The sequence below is a fragment of the Pinus tabuliformis genome, chromosome 1_2 (assembly GCF_031772625.1).
Source record: "Pinus tabuliformis cultivar Carrire ecotype Pingquan chromosome 1_2, CPIR1, whole genome shotgun sequence".
Lineage (NCBI taxonomy): Eukaryota > Viridiplantae > Streptophyta > Pinopsida > Pinales > Pinaceae > Pinus > Pinus tabuliformis.
In genome coordinates, this window is record NC_142298.1 from 668,380,799 (window position 1) to 668,399,006 (window position 18,208).

The following is an 18,208-nucleotide window of genomic DNA, read 5'->3' on the forward strand; positions in this document are numbered from 1 at the left end:
AATCGCCAATCGTCTGAAGCCTATATTATCTCGCCACATATCCCCTGAACAATTCGCTTTCCTTAATCACAGGCAGATACATGAAGCCATCGCTACCGCTCAGGAGCTCCTACACTCTCTTCATATCAAAAAACAAAAGGGTATGATACTAAAGGTGGATCTTTCCAAAGCCTTCGATAGAGCCAACTGGCTTTATATCAGGTTGCTTCTGACTCACCTTGGCTTTCCTTATAGCTACATTAAATGGATAATGAGCTGCATTACTGACGTATCATACAGTGTTCTACTCAATGGTGAAGCCACATCTTTCTTTACCTCGGAAAGAGGACTCAGGCAAGGATGCCCCCTATCTCCACTTCTATTCCTACTCATTATGGAAGGCTTAAGTAGACTCATCACATCTGCCCGGGATAGGAATCAGATCACCGGCATCAATATCTCTGATAATTTTTATCTTACTCACCTATTATTTGTGGATGATATTCTCATATTTCTAAATGGATGCATAGGTGATGCCACTACTCTCCAGCATATATTTGTACTCTTCCAACAGGCCACAGGCATGATGATAAACGAAAGCAAATCTACAATCACGGCTGTTGGTTGCACTCGTCATGAATCTACATATGCATCCCATCGATTCCCCTTCACCTCATTAAATCTAGCCGACGGCATCAAATATCTGGGATACAGACTAAAACCCCTCGGTTACAGGATTGCAGATTGGACTTGGTTAATTGCAAAGGTGGAGAAAAGATTGCAGGTATGGTATCATAAATATCTTTCAAGAGCTGGGAGATTGATCCTCATTAAAGCTGTTATTGAAGCCACACCAGTTTACTGGATGACTTTGGCTTGGATACCTCGAGGCATCTTGTGCAGACTACAAAGTATTTGTGCTAGATTTTTATGGAAAGGTCACCACACAGGGAAGCTATTTGCCTGGGTTAAATGGGACACCATTGCTAGACCCAAGCGTTGGGGAGGTTGGGGCATTAAGAAACTTGATTTCTTTGCCAAAGCTTTGGCAGCCAAACTTGGATGGCATCTTTTTACTACAGACAGCCTATGGTCTCGTGTCGCACAAGTTAAATACATCAAGCCATCACACCTTATGGATTGGTTTCGTCAACAGCATGAACCTGGACGCAATATATCCAATATTTGGAAAGCTGTTCTCCACTCACTACCTCTATTGCAGGAAGGCATTACTTGGCACATTAAGGAAGGAAACAACGTACGAATAGGGGTGGATCCATGGGTGGGGTGCGGCAATATTCACAGATTATCTGAAGGACTGATAAGGCACCTTCACAGCAGAGGTATTACGCATATTAAACACATTGGAGATAGTGACAATTCTACCTTTCTTCAACAGGCTTGGGCAACTTCTCGTACTTTAGAGATCCCTGAACAGTGGCAGCAAGAATGGCGGGACTTTACAGATGCTCTCACACAGGCTCATATCAGACTCACTGAAGGCCCTGATGAGATTATCTGGGCCATTGCAAAACACGGTATATACTCCCCTAGATTGGGATACTTAAAGCTCATGGAATCATTCAAGCCCCCGAATATCCTCCCCATCTGGAAAGATCTCTGGAAGCTTGGAGCTGCCCCACGCACTCGCCTTTTAATGTGGAATATACTCTTCGACAAAATCCCTACTGGAACCAATCTTATGAAGCGATCATTTCATGGACCATTCAGATGCCATCTCTACTGTATAGAAGAGGAAAGCACTGAACATCTTTTTTTAAAATGCAATGTTACTAAAGACTTTTGGCAAAATATTTCTGCTCACTATCCTTCCCTCAAAGACTGGCAGGGTCCGAATATAATGGAGGCGTGGAGCTGTTGGTGCCGAGATCATACTGGAAAATCCATCAACATGCCATTGCTTGTTTGCTGGGCAATATGGATAGATCGGAACCAGATTATTTTTCAGAACAAGGCACCTCACTGGCCTGTAATACTGAGTCACACTATTGCTGATTATGACTTACTACCTGAGGTAGTTTCCATTACCCCCCCCCGCACTAACAGGCCTATAAGTATTGACAAATCGAAGCCTTGGGCTTTTTTTGACGGCTCTGCTCAAGAAGCAGGCTGCGGTGGAGGAGCAATACTATACCTCAACGATGCACATTGTTATAAGATCCAGATTAAGCTTGGCAGAGGCACCAACAATTTTGCTGAATTAAGCACAGCAAAACATATCATACACTTTGCAATACAAAAACATTGCAGCCATCTACAACTATTTGGTGATTCACAAATTGTTTGCAACTGGCTGAACGATGCATCTCATTGCTATGCATTCTCTTTAAGACATATTCTTGATGAGGCAAAGAGACTGATCACATCTTTTGAATCCTTTGTCTATCGTCATATCTACAGAGAACAGAACACCGAGGAGGACCAGCTATCCAAAGAAGCAGCGCACAGACAACGAGACGACTGGCTGATCCAGGAGGAGATTGATGGAACCTTCCATCAGCACTACCATAGACCTTTCGATGATCTTACTAGGAATGGGTCTCAGACCCTCATATAATCAGTTTCTGTTTTATGTGGATTTTGACATATGTAATTACATGTATATACATCATTATATATGAACCAGTTACAGCAGTGCTCTCTGCGTAGAGCCGAAATGTAATGTGTTTACATCATGTTTTCTTCTAAGTTTTGGACATATCTAGTTACAGATACAAGGACTCCCTGCGTGGAGTCAAGACATACAGGGTTTTTTTGTACAAGGTGTAGAGCCTCTAACTTGCACTTGATTATCCATCATTACCTACAACTTTTCCTCACTTATCCCTCTCTTTTGCTCTATTTTCCGCATAAACTTGCCCATATCATTACATTTGATGTCTTTAAGCATAATTAGTTAACTTTGCTTATGTTTTACTGTTGGTTTAGATTTTTGACATATAAACAGAGTTTCCGCGGCTGTTCAGCAATTCCGCAGCTGTTCAGAGATTCCGCAGCCTTTTTGTTGTTTGATATGCTCCACGTGTCTTCTCAAGGAACGAGCCACATGGGCATGTTGGGTTGGATGAACACATGGATCGTATGCTATTGGTTGAGCCAAACCAGTCACGTATGCCCTTGGTCAACGCAGGTATTCCCTCGGTCAAACGGTCAAGTTCTAAACGGTGGCACGGGAGCCGTGAGCAGTTGGGACACGGAACTGTAGCTGGCACCTCCTCCATGCCACGAGGACAGCTAAAGACAGAATCCAAGCATAGATTTGTCTCCCATGATGACCGTTTCCCTCAAAAGTGCACGGAGTTACCTACGTGTTTGCTGCACAAGCTAATTAGCTAAGACTGCGTGTTGCTGCATAGTTAATAGGTTAGGCTGTAGTTGCTTAGTTCACGCAGAGAGTAGTTGCCTCTGTGCTTATAAATAAAGCGTGTGCCAACGCTTATGATTAGCTTTTTGAATGTTGTAATTGCTGCGCTGATTCTGTTATAAAAACTCTGTTTTAGAAAGTTGTTCCTACAGCACTTTTCACTGTATTTTGACATGCTGGTTTTATAAAAAGAAGACTGTTCTGTTCACCTTTTCGTAGCTGATCTTTTAAGTTGGTTGCGTGGATGGAGGGCCCCCATCTATGACAGCCCGTGTACATAGTGTTTGATTTCATTTTCATGTTTTCAGCAATTTCTATTTCTTTCATCATGTATTATAGTGTACCATTTGATCTTATGTCATTTCATTTCCAGCCTTTATTTTAAATTGATCAGTATTATTCTTTTGCAAGTTTTTAACCCGAGATTGTTTTGTCTTTGTGTATTTTCTTTATATCTGATGGTATTTTCAGTTGACAGATTCAAAGTTGCTGTCTTTACTCTATTTTCATAGCTGATTTCTAGTTTAGTTTCTCAAAGTTGTATGTTAACATATTGATGGTCTCTTTATCATAAGTTGTTTATCTTTTAGAGATCAGAATACTAATAAATTGCAGCTGGCTTTGAGTACTTTTTAGACTAATCTTTAACTACTTTCTGATCGTGCTTCACATAATTCCATATGCTGAAAGCAGAGAGTTAGGAAGAGCTGAACATTATAACTAGTCTTTAAAGTAGATTTTTCTTATTTTTGATCACTTTTTAAACTCATCTCTAACTACTTCCTAATCGTGTTTTGCATAGTACCATATGTTGGAAGCAGAGAGTTAGGAAGAGATAAACATTATCATTGGTTTTTAAAGTGGTTTTCTTACCTTTTTATTTGCAGCAGCATGAATAGTGTCTAGTGCCATTAGAAAGTGGTTCTTTGCTTTCAGTTCATTTCAAGTTATTTATTTATTTCAAGCTTTTTCTTTGCAAGTTTAGTTAGAAATCACCTGTAACACACACTCACTCATTTAGAAATCACCTTACACACACACTCACTCATCTGTTTATAAAATCTCCATTCCATCTTAGGAAGATAAATTGACCACAAACAACACCCCCAAACGACAAAAAGATCTAAGAGGTTGCTTAAGTACAGATAGTACACCTTCACTTCATCAGCTTACGAGCCCCGGGTTGACAATTAATGACATCAATTTAGAAACACTAAATTGAATAAACATTTTGGCGCCGTTGCTGGGGAAGTGAAATTAAGTAGCCATATTCTTAGAAAAAAAAAAACATAAAAATTTCAAGGAAAGAAGTTGATAACCTATCAAAGTATGCTCTCCTCTTGCACTTCAAGGTGATCTGGAGGATCAGAAAAGAGAAAGTTATTGATTTGGTAGTTTCTTGAGTATGCTCTCTTCTTGCACCTAGAGTGAACTGGAAGATCAGAAAAAGAACTATTAACTTGACTTGAAGAAAAATAATAAAAAAAAATGACATGCATAGAGCTAGAGATTCTAGGGGAAGGTTTTTAGCTAGAGCTCGAAGTTCACTTTTTACAAGTCCATCTGCTTCAAGGGATAGACAAGAGACACCTCCCTTATCTCCAACCGACACTCCTAGTCCTAGAATTCCTGGAATTCAAGAGCCAAGAGTTGACTCTCCTACACCTTCTATTGAATTTGAACCAGGAAGAGACTCTTCCCTTTCTCCTACAGAAAGACCAATTGTAATTGAGGAAGTGGAATCATCTGAAGAAGAAGGAGAAATCTCTTCTCATTGTTAATGAGGATTCCCGAGCCACTATGAAAAACATATCACCATCTGTCCTCCCAAATTTCCATGGGTTAAGGACTGAGGACCCTGAAACATTTTTATTTGAGTTTGAAGTGGTGTGTCGAACTTATGACTACCTGGATGACTCTCAGAAACTCAAATTGTTCCCTTCAACACTGAAGGATCAAGCCTTGAAATGGTTCATGGGGTTACTCACTCAATCCATTAGGTCGTGGGATGAAATGAAACAGACATTTTTGGATAGGTATTTGGACTATTGTATGCTTACTAATCACAAGGACGAGGTTTCTAAAATGATACAAAGAGAAGATGAGAGCTTAGAAGATTTACTTGAAAGATTTCAATATAACTTGAAAAGAGAAAAAATGAGTAGCTTGGATGAAGAGACCTTAAAAGCCCTCTTATTAAAAGCCATTAGGGATGAATGGATAGATATCTTAAACATGATGGGGAAAGGGGATATTTCTCAACTTTCACTCAATGATATAGCAGAACTTTGTATCCATCTCTCAAGAGGCAAATCAAAAACTCAAAAAGGGCCTAGGGATCCTTCTCTCCTTAGAGCAAATAAATCTGCAACAGGATCAGTAAGTAGGGCTAAAATCGGCAATATGCTTGATGAATTCAAAACTGACATCTTAGGGAGTCTTAGTGAACAACTAGATACCCTTAAGATTCACAATAAACAAAAAGCAGAAGCTGAGGCTTTGGCCATTTTCTGCCCGAAATGTAGAAAGAAACATGCTTTAAGGGAATGTCCCTTGGACACACACGTTGTAGAAACATGTGTAATTTGCTCAGAAACTCATGAGACTAAGGATTGTCCTTCAATACCTGGCCTCAAAGCAGTCTTTCAAGAGGATCCAAGTACACTTGAATCTCTCTGTTTTATTGCAAGGAGACCTTGGCAAGGGCAACAAAATCAAGGGTTTAACAACTCTATGAATTCTCAATCCCAACCAAATTGGAATCCTTGGCAACAACCTTGGCCTCAACCTCAAAATGCTTTTCAAGCATGGATGCAAAGCATGCAAAATCCTTATGGGAGATTTGCTCAATTCTATCAATATCCTCCATCATTTCAGAATCAACAGGCTCCACAACTTCCAAATCAAGGTCAACAACTATCATTGCCATACCCTCAACAACAACAACCTCCTCCACAAAATCAAAATTCTCAACTATCGCTTCAATCCCAGCAGAAATCAAATCAACTTCCCTCTCAGCCATTACCAAATCCAAATAATAGGAACCCTCAAAATGCTTACATGATGGAAGGTCAACCATTCCCTACCTATATGGTTGTTCCTCTCAATGAAGTACAACTCAGATCAGGTAGAATCTTAGATCAACCTTCTACAAGTGTTCAACAACCAAGCATTTCTGAGGAAGAATCTCTCAAAGTCAATAAGGGTTCTGAAGTATCACTTCAAAACCAAAATATCCAAAAAGAAAAAGAAAAAGAATCAACCTCTACAACTCCCATAGTTGAGCAACCTACACCTTTAGCTACACCTCCTTTTCCTGAAAGATTACAAATTGACAAAGGAGTGGAAAAGCAAATATGGGTGCCTGACTATAGTTTTCTAGATGAATTGAAGAATGTATGTATCAAGATCCCCTTGTTACAAGCCATTAAGGAAATTCCCATTCTAGCGAAGACAATAAAGGAGTTGAGTTTGAAGAAAACAGGAAAGAGAACCAGAGATACCAAAAGGATACATCTAGTTGGAAAAATTGCAGACATTATGATGGGTAAGATTACCATGCAAAAGTATGTGGATCCTGGTAGCCCTATTGTCAAAACTCATATTAATGGGGTTGAAATCCCAAATACTTTGATTGACTTAGGAGCCGCGATCAACATCATGAGTAGACAAACCATGGATCAGTTAAAGCTTCCTAACCTTCTCTTTACACCTACTTTACTGCAGCTTGCAGATAGATCAATCATTAAACCTGATGGTGTATTGGAAGACATTCCAGTCTCCCTAGACTCTTGGGAATATCCAGTTGATTTTATGATTTTAACTCCCAAGAACAATCTAGGAGGACATCCTCTTAATTTAGGAAGACCTTGGTTAGCAACAGCTGATGCTTTTATCAGTTGTAGGTCTGGGGACATGTATATATCAGATGGTAATTCCACCAAGAAATTCAACTTGTATCCTCCAGCAAAGGCAATAACAGAAATAGGAGAAGATGAGTGGGTTGATGATGAGGATACTATTCAACCTGTTCTAACCATCTCTGAGATCAGTGAGGATAGTCAAATTCTAAATACATTAGAAAATTTTGAAATACCTTTAGAATATGACTCTACATAGTTTCAGTTAGATGCAGACATTGAATATCTCTCCTCTAGACAGATGTCTCTCTTCTCAATGGAAGAGTTTGGTAGTTCTACAGTTGAAATCCTTCCAGGAAAAACATTGAACATTAACAAAAACTTGGAAAGACCACAACAAGAAGAATTAACTAAACTTTTGCAAAAACAGTCCACTGCATTTGCATGGGAATACACTGACATGAAAGGAATCAATCCTAAGACTTGTATTCATCACATCTATATTGAAGAAAACAACAGACCTATTAGGCAACCACAAAGAAGGATGAATCCAAACCTTAGGGAAATCGTGAAAGAAGAACTCCAGAAATTGCTCAAGGTAAACTTCATTTACCCCATTTCAGATAGCCAATGGGTTTCTCCCTTGGTTATAGTGCCCAAAAAGAATGGTAAATGGAGAGTTTGCATTGATTATCGAGAATTGAACAAGGCAACCTTAAAGGATCATTTCCCTCTACCTTTTATTGATCAGGTACTAGACACTTTAGCAGGTAAAAAGTATTTCTCATTCTTGGATGGTTTTAGTGGGTATAATCAAATTCAGGTAGCACCTGAAGATCAAGACAAAACCACATTTACTTGTCCTTGGGGAACTTTTGCTTACCGAGTACTCCCTTTTGGATTGTGCAATGCACCCGCTACATTTCAAAGGGCTGTACTAGGAATCTTTTCAGATCTGATTCATGATTGTGTAGAGGTATACATGGACGATTTCACAGTTTATGGTAATACATTTGAAGAAGCTTTGGAAAATTTGGAAAAAGTACTGATAAGATGTAAGGAAACAAATCTTTCTTTAAGTCATGAAAAGTGTTTTATGATGTTTACTGAAGGGGTTGTTTTAGGACATCATATTTCAGGAGATGGGATTAAGGTTGATAGATCTAAAGTTGAAGTCATCTCTAAGTTACCTGTTCCAAATTGCCAGAAAGATGTTAGAAGTTTTCTTGGGTTTATTGGATATTACAGAAGATTTATTGAAAACTTCACTAAGATAGCATCTCCTCTTTTCAAATTGCTTACCAAAGACTGTGAGTTCAAATGGGATCCTGAGTGTCAATTTGCCTTTGAAGCTTTAAAGACTAGAATATCTGAAGCACCCATCTTAAGGGGGCCAAATTGGAAACTCCCTTTCCACATTTCTACTGATGCTTCAGATACAGCTCTAGGAGCTGTTTTGGGACAAAAGGATTTGATCCCTTATGCCATTTATTACACAAGTAAGAATTTGACTCCCACTGAGTTAAATTATACTGTTACAGAAAAAGAATTCTTAGCTGTGGTACACGCGATCAATAAGTTTAGACACTACATAACCGGCTATGAAACCTTTGTCCATACTGATCACTCTGCCATAAGATATTTAATGAACAAACCTGTTACCAATGGTAGAGTTACAAGATGGCTTTTACTCTTACAAGAATTCAACATTACTGTGTTAGATAGACCTGGAAAACAAAACACAGTAGCTGATTTCTTGTCTAGTATCCAAAACACTAATGAAGATTCTCCAATAGAAGATAAGTTTCCAGATGAATACTTGTTTGTAGTAACTACCAAGACTCCTTGGTATGCAGATATGGCTAATTATCTAGTCACAGGGAAGCTTCCTCTACACTTATTTCCTAATGAGAAAAGGAAAATTATTCAGGAGAGTTCACATTATTCTTGGATTTCTAATGAATTGTTCAAAACAGGGCCAGATTGTATAATCAGAAGGTGTGTTCGGGAAGATGAAATGCCTGACATCCTTAAGGCATGTCATGATGAACCATGCGGCGGGCACTTTGCTGACAAGAGGACAGCCTATAAAATCCTTTCTCTAGGATATTATTGGCCTTCTCTCTTTAAAGATGCAAAGCAGTATGTTAGAAGGTGTGACAGCTGCCAAAGAGTTGGGAGACCAACTCCTTCAAATGAAATGCCGCTACAGCCTCAGGTATGCATCGAACCCTTTGAGAAATGGGCTCTAGATTTCGTTGGACCAATTAATCCACCATCAAAGCAAAAGAAGTATATACTGGTTTGTACTGATTATGTTACTAAGTGGGTAGAAGCCAAGGCATTGCCTTCTGCCACTGAAAATTCAGTTGTTCAATTTCTTTTTGAGGATATTTTCACTCGTTTTGGTGTCCCAAGGGAAATTGTAACAGATCAGGGCAGCCAATTTACATCTAAATTGATGGAGAAGCTGATGGAGGAATATAAGATCAAGCACAGAACATCTACTCCCTACCATCCGCAATCCAATGGCCAAGTGGAATCTACCAATAAAGTTCTTGAAGGCATCATCACCAAGACTGTTCATCTTCATAGAAGAGATTGGGCGGAAAGGCTTCCTGAAGCCTTATGGGCTTATCGAACCACATGGAGGAACACAACAGGACATTCTCCCTATGAACTAGTTTATGGGAAGGAAGTCCTGCTTCCCATTGAGTTCCAAATCAAGACCTTCAAGATGGCAGTCCAATTGGGAATGAGCCTCTCAGAAGCCCAAAAACACAGAATGGACCAGCTAAATGAGCTAGATGAAATAAGACAAGATGCAATTCTAAGGACCGATCTAGTTCAGCACCAAAGATCTAAATGGCATGATCGTCATATCAAAGAAAGAAAGTTTCAGAAAGGAGATTGGGCTCTATTGTTTGATTCAAAGTTTAAGGACTTCAAAGGAAAATTTCAAACTCATTGGCTTGGGCCATATGAGGTTGATGAAGTCTTTAGTAATGGAGCAGTTCAAGTGAAAACTATTGATGAATTTCATACTCCTCTTATTGTGAATGGCCATAGATTGAAAGTCTACCAGAGGCCACTCTCAAAAGAGGAATTTTTCAAGTTGTTTAAAGAAGATTCTGCAATCAGGTTGGTGGAGAAGGATTCTTCTCCTCCATCAGCCTAATCTTTGGTTTTTGAAAAAAAAAAAAAAAAGGAATAAATGTATAAGCCTGAAAACCAATCTCTGATTGGCAGTCTTATGCAGAAAACCTGAGGTGAAAATCAGGGTCACCTGACACCTCATGTTTTCCAAAAAAAAAAAATCTCTCTCTCTTCCATCTCATTCCGCCATTTCATCCACTTCATTCACCATCTCATTCATTCAATCACTCCCACTCCACCTCATTTCTTTCCATTCATCCATCCATCACATTCCATTTCCATCAATAAAGTCATTGTCAGATTTATTTTTACACAACTAAAGTTGTTTTGTGCAGTCAGAAGGGTATTTCTGCAGTTTCTGCAGCTGAGGAACAATTCCGCAGCCAATATCCCAATTCCGTAGCCAATACACTTTCTGTACCTGCATAAAAAAAAAAAACACAGTCTGTTTAAAGAAGGAATATGCAGTCCAAAGGTCATCAGCAAAAATTGAAAGGTCATGTAGCAGCAACAAACAATGAAAGGGTAATGTCAGATAAGCAAAAGGAATCAAAACGCGGACACCTAAGGTATGATCTAATTTCTAAACCTATGGTTATAACATTTTGCATAGTTTACGGGTTGTGTTTTTTGCCATTCAATGTAATGATTTCCAATCCTCTCCATTACTCGACCAAAATCCCCGTATCTCTCAGCCTTAACGGCCACCATTCATCACGATTTAAAAGCCCACACACGGCTGCGTTTCCATTCAAATTTTCGTACCTAAGTGACGTAGACAATTGTACTACAGCTCTCTGCGTTATGATTCCGCAGCCAAATGTACACTCATGATCGAAGTCTAAGGACTTAACCGTTTCTTCCCATCATTCATAACCCTCCTACGCATGTATTATCTCATTCACGCAGTTGTTTCATTTCCACATTTTCCTTGCTTTCCACTGCTCTGCTTTATTCACCACTCTGTCATCGTAACCATACTCTATTTCGTTTCTCTCCTCTGCTAAACTTTGACCACTGTTGTGAATGTATTATGGCTGTTGTGTTGAAGCCGTAAGTCTACTGTGTGGAAGCCACTATTGAAGCCGTAAAGCTGTTGAGTTAAAGCCACTGTTGAAACTGTATAACCCTTCCTCAAGAGTATTAAAACAAAGCCGTAAAACAGAGCCAGAGAATCGATGGGTAAACTTCTGAGGGCAGAGCCAGAGGGCTCCAAATTTCTGGAAGGATATCCCCAAGTCAAAGATCCTTTGCAAAAGGAAAATTGGCTCCAGTGCATTCAAAAATTCAAGGGTTATCATAAAGAGGTCACAAAGACTTTTGCACGTTCTTTCAAAGAGAAAGACAACTAAGTGGAGATAGGAGATCTGAAATTCACAGTCACCGAGAGCAATTTGGCACAGGCCACTTCACTACCACAAACTGGAGAGAGATGGTTCAAAAACCGATCAGTACAAGACCAGCAATGGAAGCAAATTCTAAATAATCCAGGTATGGACACTAGCATCTTTACAAAAGGAATCCCTGTTAATCTTGTCAAAGAAGAATGGACAGCTCTGCTTCTACTGGTACAAAAATTCTTTACATGTGAGGGAAGGTTTGGAGTTCTATATGTTTATCATGCCAAAATTATGATGCATTTCTTAGGAGAGCATGACATTAACCTTCCATACTTTTTACTCTCAAGCCTTAGAAAAATGTGCTCAATAGTTCAAAGAAACCCAAGAAACATTGAGCCACATTTATACCATCATGGGCTTGTCAAAATACTAGTTGAAGAACAGTTAAAGGCCAAAAGGGATACTTGGGAAAGATTTCTTGTGAGAAACCACTTCGAAGAGGCAGGAGAAACCTCTGTGCTTAGAAAGAGTAGAAGAAAAAGAGAAGAGGTTGCCCCAGAAACTATTGTCCAAGAAGAAACTGTCCAGGACCTTGTTGAAGAAGAAAACGTTGTCCATCATTCTGAACATGAAATTGGCCCAGAACCTGCCGTAGACATTGATCAAATAGCCCAAGGAATCATTACAGAAACTCTGCAAGAAATTGTACAAGAAGCTGCTCAAAAGAAAAAGGAGAGTAGGAAGAAACAAAAGAAAGATAAAGGAAAAGCCATAGCCCAAGAAACCTACCTTACTCCTGAGAATTCCAGTGAAGAGGACACTCAGCCATTGGCACATAGGTTGGCGCAACTCCATGAGGCTGCCCTTTCCAAGAAGATGCAAAAACAAAAACAGAAACAACAAAAAGAAAAACAGAGCATCACCACCGTGAGAAGGAGCAGTAGGTTACAAAGCAAAATGGGGAACAAAGAGTCATTCTTTATTGACTTGAGCACACCTACAAAGGTTGCTACAAGACTTGACTTTGAGAAAAGCTCTCCACATGTTGAGCAGGTTGAGACTAGCCCTCCACGTGAGGAAAGTCCTTTTGAGCATGAGCCTGAATTTGAACATGAACCTGAATTTGAGCATGAGCCTAGTCCAAAGAGGTCACCAGAGATTGACCCAGACCAGCAAAGAGTATATAATTACTTGGAAACATTAGAGCAAGCTGTTGTTGGTCCAAGCACTGTTCTACCTCTTGAACAGCAAGTTCAATCACTGAAGCAAGAAGTATTTGAGTTAGAGGTACTAAATCGCCACATCAAACAAGAAAATGAAAGACTGAAGGAACGGAGCAATGTGGACAAGATGGTCCAAGATAATACCATGCTTCATATGGGCCTTTGGCAAAAGGAAAACAAAAAGCTCAAGAAGAAATGCAGAAAGTTAAACAGAGCTTTGATCAATTTAAAATTCAGATGTTTGATGAAAAGACCAAGAGTCAATGTGGCCACACAGAGGAAGAGGAGAAGACTAGATGTCTTAGCAGAGGCATCTCAGCAGGTGGATTGAACAATGTTTTCGTTGCATGAGGACATGCAACACCCTCGTAGTGGGGGTATGTAGAGCCTCTAACTTGCACTTGATTATCCATCATTACCTACAGCTTTTCCTCACTTATCCCTCTCTTTTGCTCTATTTTCCGCATAAACTTGCCCAGATCATTACATTTGATGTCTTTAAGCATAATTAGTTAACTTTGCTTATGTTTTACTGTTGGTTTATATTTTTGACATATAAACAGAGTTTCCGCAGCTGTTCAGCAATTCCGCAGCTGTTCAGAGATTCCGCAGCCTTTTTGTTGTTTGATATGCTCCACGTGTCTTCTCAAGGAACGAGCCACATGGGCATGTTGGGTTGGATGAACACATGGATCGTATGCTATTGGTTGAGCCAAACCAATCACGTATGCCCTTGGTCAACGCAAGTATTCCCTCGGCCAAATGGTCAAGTTCTAAATGGTGGCACGGGAGCCGTGAGCAGTTGGGACACGGAACTGTAGCTGGCACCTCCTCCATGCCACGAGGACAGCTAAAGACAGAATCCAAGCATAGATTTGTCTCCCATGATGACCGTTTCCCTCAAAAGTGCACGGAGTTACCTACGTGTTTGCTGCACAAGCTAATTAGCTAAGACTGCGTGTTGCTGCGTAGTTAATAGGTTAGGCTGTAGTTGCTTAGTTCACGCAGAGAGTAGTTGCCTCTGTGCTTATAAATAAAGCGTGTGCCAACGCTTATGATTAGCTTTTTGAATGTTGTAATTGCTGCGCTGATTCTGTTATAAAAACTATGTTTTAGAAAGCTGTTCCTACAGCACTTTTCACTGTATTTTGACATGCTGGTTTTATAAAAAGAAGACTGTTCTATTCACCTTTTCGTAGCTGATCTTTTAAGTTGGTTGCGTGGATGGAGGGCCCCCATCTATGACAGCCCGTGTACATAGTGTTTGATTTCATTTTCATGTTTTCAGCAATTTCTATTTCTTTCATCATGTATTATAGTGTACCATTTGATCTTATGTCATTTCATTTCCAGCCTTTATTTTAAACTGATCAGTATTATTCTTTTGCAGGTTTTTAACCTGGGATTGTTTTGTCTTTGTGTATTTGCTTTATATCTGATGGTATTTTCAGTTGACAGATTCAAAGTTGCTGCCTTTACTCTATTTTCATAGCTGATTTCTAGTTTAGTTTCTCAAAGTTGTATGTTAACATATTGATGGTCTCTTTATCATAAGTTGTTTATCTTTTAGAGATCAGAATACTAATAAATTGCAGCTGGCTTTGAGTACTTTTTAGACTAATCTTTAACTACTTTCTAATCATGCTTCACATAATTCCATATGCTGAAAGCAGAGAGTTAGGAAGAGCTGAACATTATAACTAGTCTTTAAAGTAGATTTTTCTTATTTTTGATCACTTTTTAAACTCATCTCTAACTACTTCCTAATCGTGTTTTACATAGTACCATATGTTGGAAGCAGAGAGTTAGGAAGAGATAAACATTATCATTGGTTTTTAAAGTGGTTTTCTTACCTTTTTATTTGCAGTAGCATGAATAGTGTCTAGTGCCATTAGAAAGTGGTTCTTTGCTTTCAGTTCATTTCAAGTTATTTATTTATTTCAAGCTTTTTCTTTGCAAGTTTAGTTAGAAATCACCTGTAACACACACTCACTCATTTAGAAATCACCTTACACACACACTCACTCATCTGTTTATAAAATCCCCATTCCATCTTAGGAAGATAAATTGACCACAAACAACACCCCCAAACGACAAAAAGATCTAAGAGGTTGCTTAAGTACAGATAGTACACCTTCACTTCATCAGCTTACGAGCCCCGAGTTGACAATTAATGACATCAATTTAGAAACACTAAATTGACTAAACACAAGGCAGGCCTCTGGACCACAATATGAATATGCATCAGCATCTGCAAAATGTAATTTCTCCATCTTAATAGAAATTACAACTTTTTCCTTATGGGAAAAAAAAAATTGATTTTGTGATTATATATATTGAATATAATATAATAACTAATGATTAAAAAAAGATAAAATTAATTTAATTTAAAACTTTTTAATTTAAAGAAATGTTTGTGTAAATTAGAATACAATTTTAATGTAATAAAATAATGCAAATTTTCTATTAAAAAATAAAAAATAAGATAATTTTTTTTTTTAAATAAATTTTGTAATGTAAAGTTTAATTTAGATTTAAATTATAATATCAAATATTTTATAGTTAAAAAAATAAATAAAAAAATAAAAAATAAAAAATTGTTTTAGGGATTGTTAGGTGTAAGCATAAATTTTATAAATACTTACATTTAATTTATTTAGAAGATATATAGTGATTATGATTTAGAGAGACAATACTATTAAAAAAAAGTTTATATTATTTTAACATTAATAAATGGTTAGATAAGAATTAAAATAATAATTTCACATATTATAAAGCTATTTAAATATACAGTCATATCATCCTCTATATCATCTCACTCTTTATTTTTGAGTTTCTTAAACCTATAATTGTATTAACAAAATATATACTTTAGATTCCAGAGACGCATCTATTACACATATTACCTTTTCCAGTAACATATTCCCACACATCTTTGTCAAGCTACATAATCTGCGTAATTACCATTTATATTCTTCCCTAATATATAGTTGATACAAACAGATTTAATCAAATTAATCACATACTTTATTATTGACTGTTTCGGTAACTGCGAGCATTATGCACACAACCGTTCAACCATTCTCATTAGGCGTATTTAGTCACTCTAACGATTCTCATTATGCATATTTAGTCAACTAAATTTGAAATGTTTATATATATATAATAAGTTTAGATGATATGGTTAATTTAATCAGTCTAGTTTACGATAGATTTCTTGGCGTAAATCACATGGTATTTCATTTGTCGAGGCGTTTTGAACCAACCATTGTGGTTCATTGTCAGGACAAGTTGAATGAATAGATCTCGCTTTGGATATTAAATAGATAGAGCAGAACATCCGTATTTCATTTGTCGAGGCGTTTCGAACCAACCAGTGTGGTTCATTGTCAGGACAAGTTGAATGAACAGATCTCGCTTTGCATATTAAATAGATAGAGCAGAACATCCAACGACTATATTTCATGACCAGGTAATGGCTAAATTGACAATGGCTAGATTTGACCGGTAAACGGTTAGTTTGGACAGGATTAGGGGTAAAACCTTTATTTAATTAAATAAGTTAATTCTGTTAGTTATATTCTTATTAAAATCAAAGTAAATGGACCAATTTTATAAACTTATAATTATAAATATATATTAAAATAAATAAATTAAAAATAATAATAATAATTTAAATTAATAGTTAGTTGTAAAAGTTATTAAATATATAAATATTAGAGTAATATATAAATAGTTAGTTATATTTGTATTAAAATATAGGTTAAAGGGACTATTTCATACACTTATATTTATAAAATAAATTAATTTTAAATTAAAAGTTATTAAATATATAAATATTAGAGTAATTTAAGGGTTAGAAAGAATATTTTAATATTTAAAATTAATTAATAGTTTATTTAAGGGTTAAAATTAGTATATTATCATAGATTAATTTCAAGATTATTTTCCTTCTGTTACTAGAATAAAACTAATAGCATAAATTAAGTGCTATAACAATACCTCCAACTATATCAACCACACCTTAAAGAACAAAGGTCACAAGAAACAGGAAACAAGGGGAAATTACTTAAAAGACAACAAGAAAAAGCTATACCTAGGGAGGGGAAGAAAGCAAGAAAACGACTAGGAGGAGAGGGCTGGGACCCAGCAACTACTGATCTTCCAGCCATCCTCTCTATTGAGATTTTTCGGCCTTTCTTCAATCTCAAGGGCTTCCCTAAATTTCCGGTGATGGAATTGTGACACTCTTAAAATAACACCAGCCTCCTCGATACAGACATGATGATTGGTTTTTTTCCACATGTTCTGCTAAAGCAGAAGACTTGGTTCTCCTATGCTTAATCGATCTAGTCTTATTGTTAAAGCATTTTTGTTACTTAATTGGTTTAATTTTATTGTTAAAGTACTTTTGTTACTTAATTGCTCTTGTTCTCTTGATTACTAAAAATTTATGGGTTCAATTCTTTATACATTCTTGAAGTTAGGCTAAGTAGTTAAGCCTACCAAAAATGATCCATTCAAATAAATTTGCATGATAATTTCCAAAATCTATAAACATACATATATATATAGATATATATAAACAAAATCTTTTCTTATAAAAATCTTTATCATAAATTACTTCCAATAAACTTCACCAATGTTGTTTCCATCAATGCAGGCATTATCCATTCAACAATCTAATTATACATATGCTCTTAGCTAAATCTGAAGTGTTTTTTAAATAGTTTTTAACAAACCATATAATTAAAGAAACAAAACCTTTACTGCTAGAATCAATTTTCCAATTGCTTCAAACACTATCGGTATTATGCAATCAACCATTCATCAACAATATCACTGTATACTAAACTATATAAAAATAAATACAAAATATTCTTTCATATATTATATCATTGATCAACAATATTACTCAACTATATAAAAATCGATACAAAATATTCATTCATATATTATATATAGTGTGATCATTCATACAACAATAAATACCTATCTTATACCCAGAAATAAATATATAAAATTATACACAAATCCTAATACAAATTACCCAACAAATTGTCTCGACAAATCTATAAGACTTCAAATCCTATATGGGATACGTCCCAAATACATACATGCCCAAATAAGTATAAGAAAACATGAAATTGTAACTATTGATTCCCTCACATCTTTAAAAAAAAAACATAAACTGCACACATATATGATCTAATCGCTTCCCACAAACATAAAGAAACTATTTTGTCTAAAGAAACTATTTTGTCG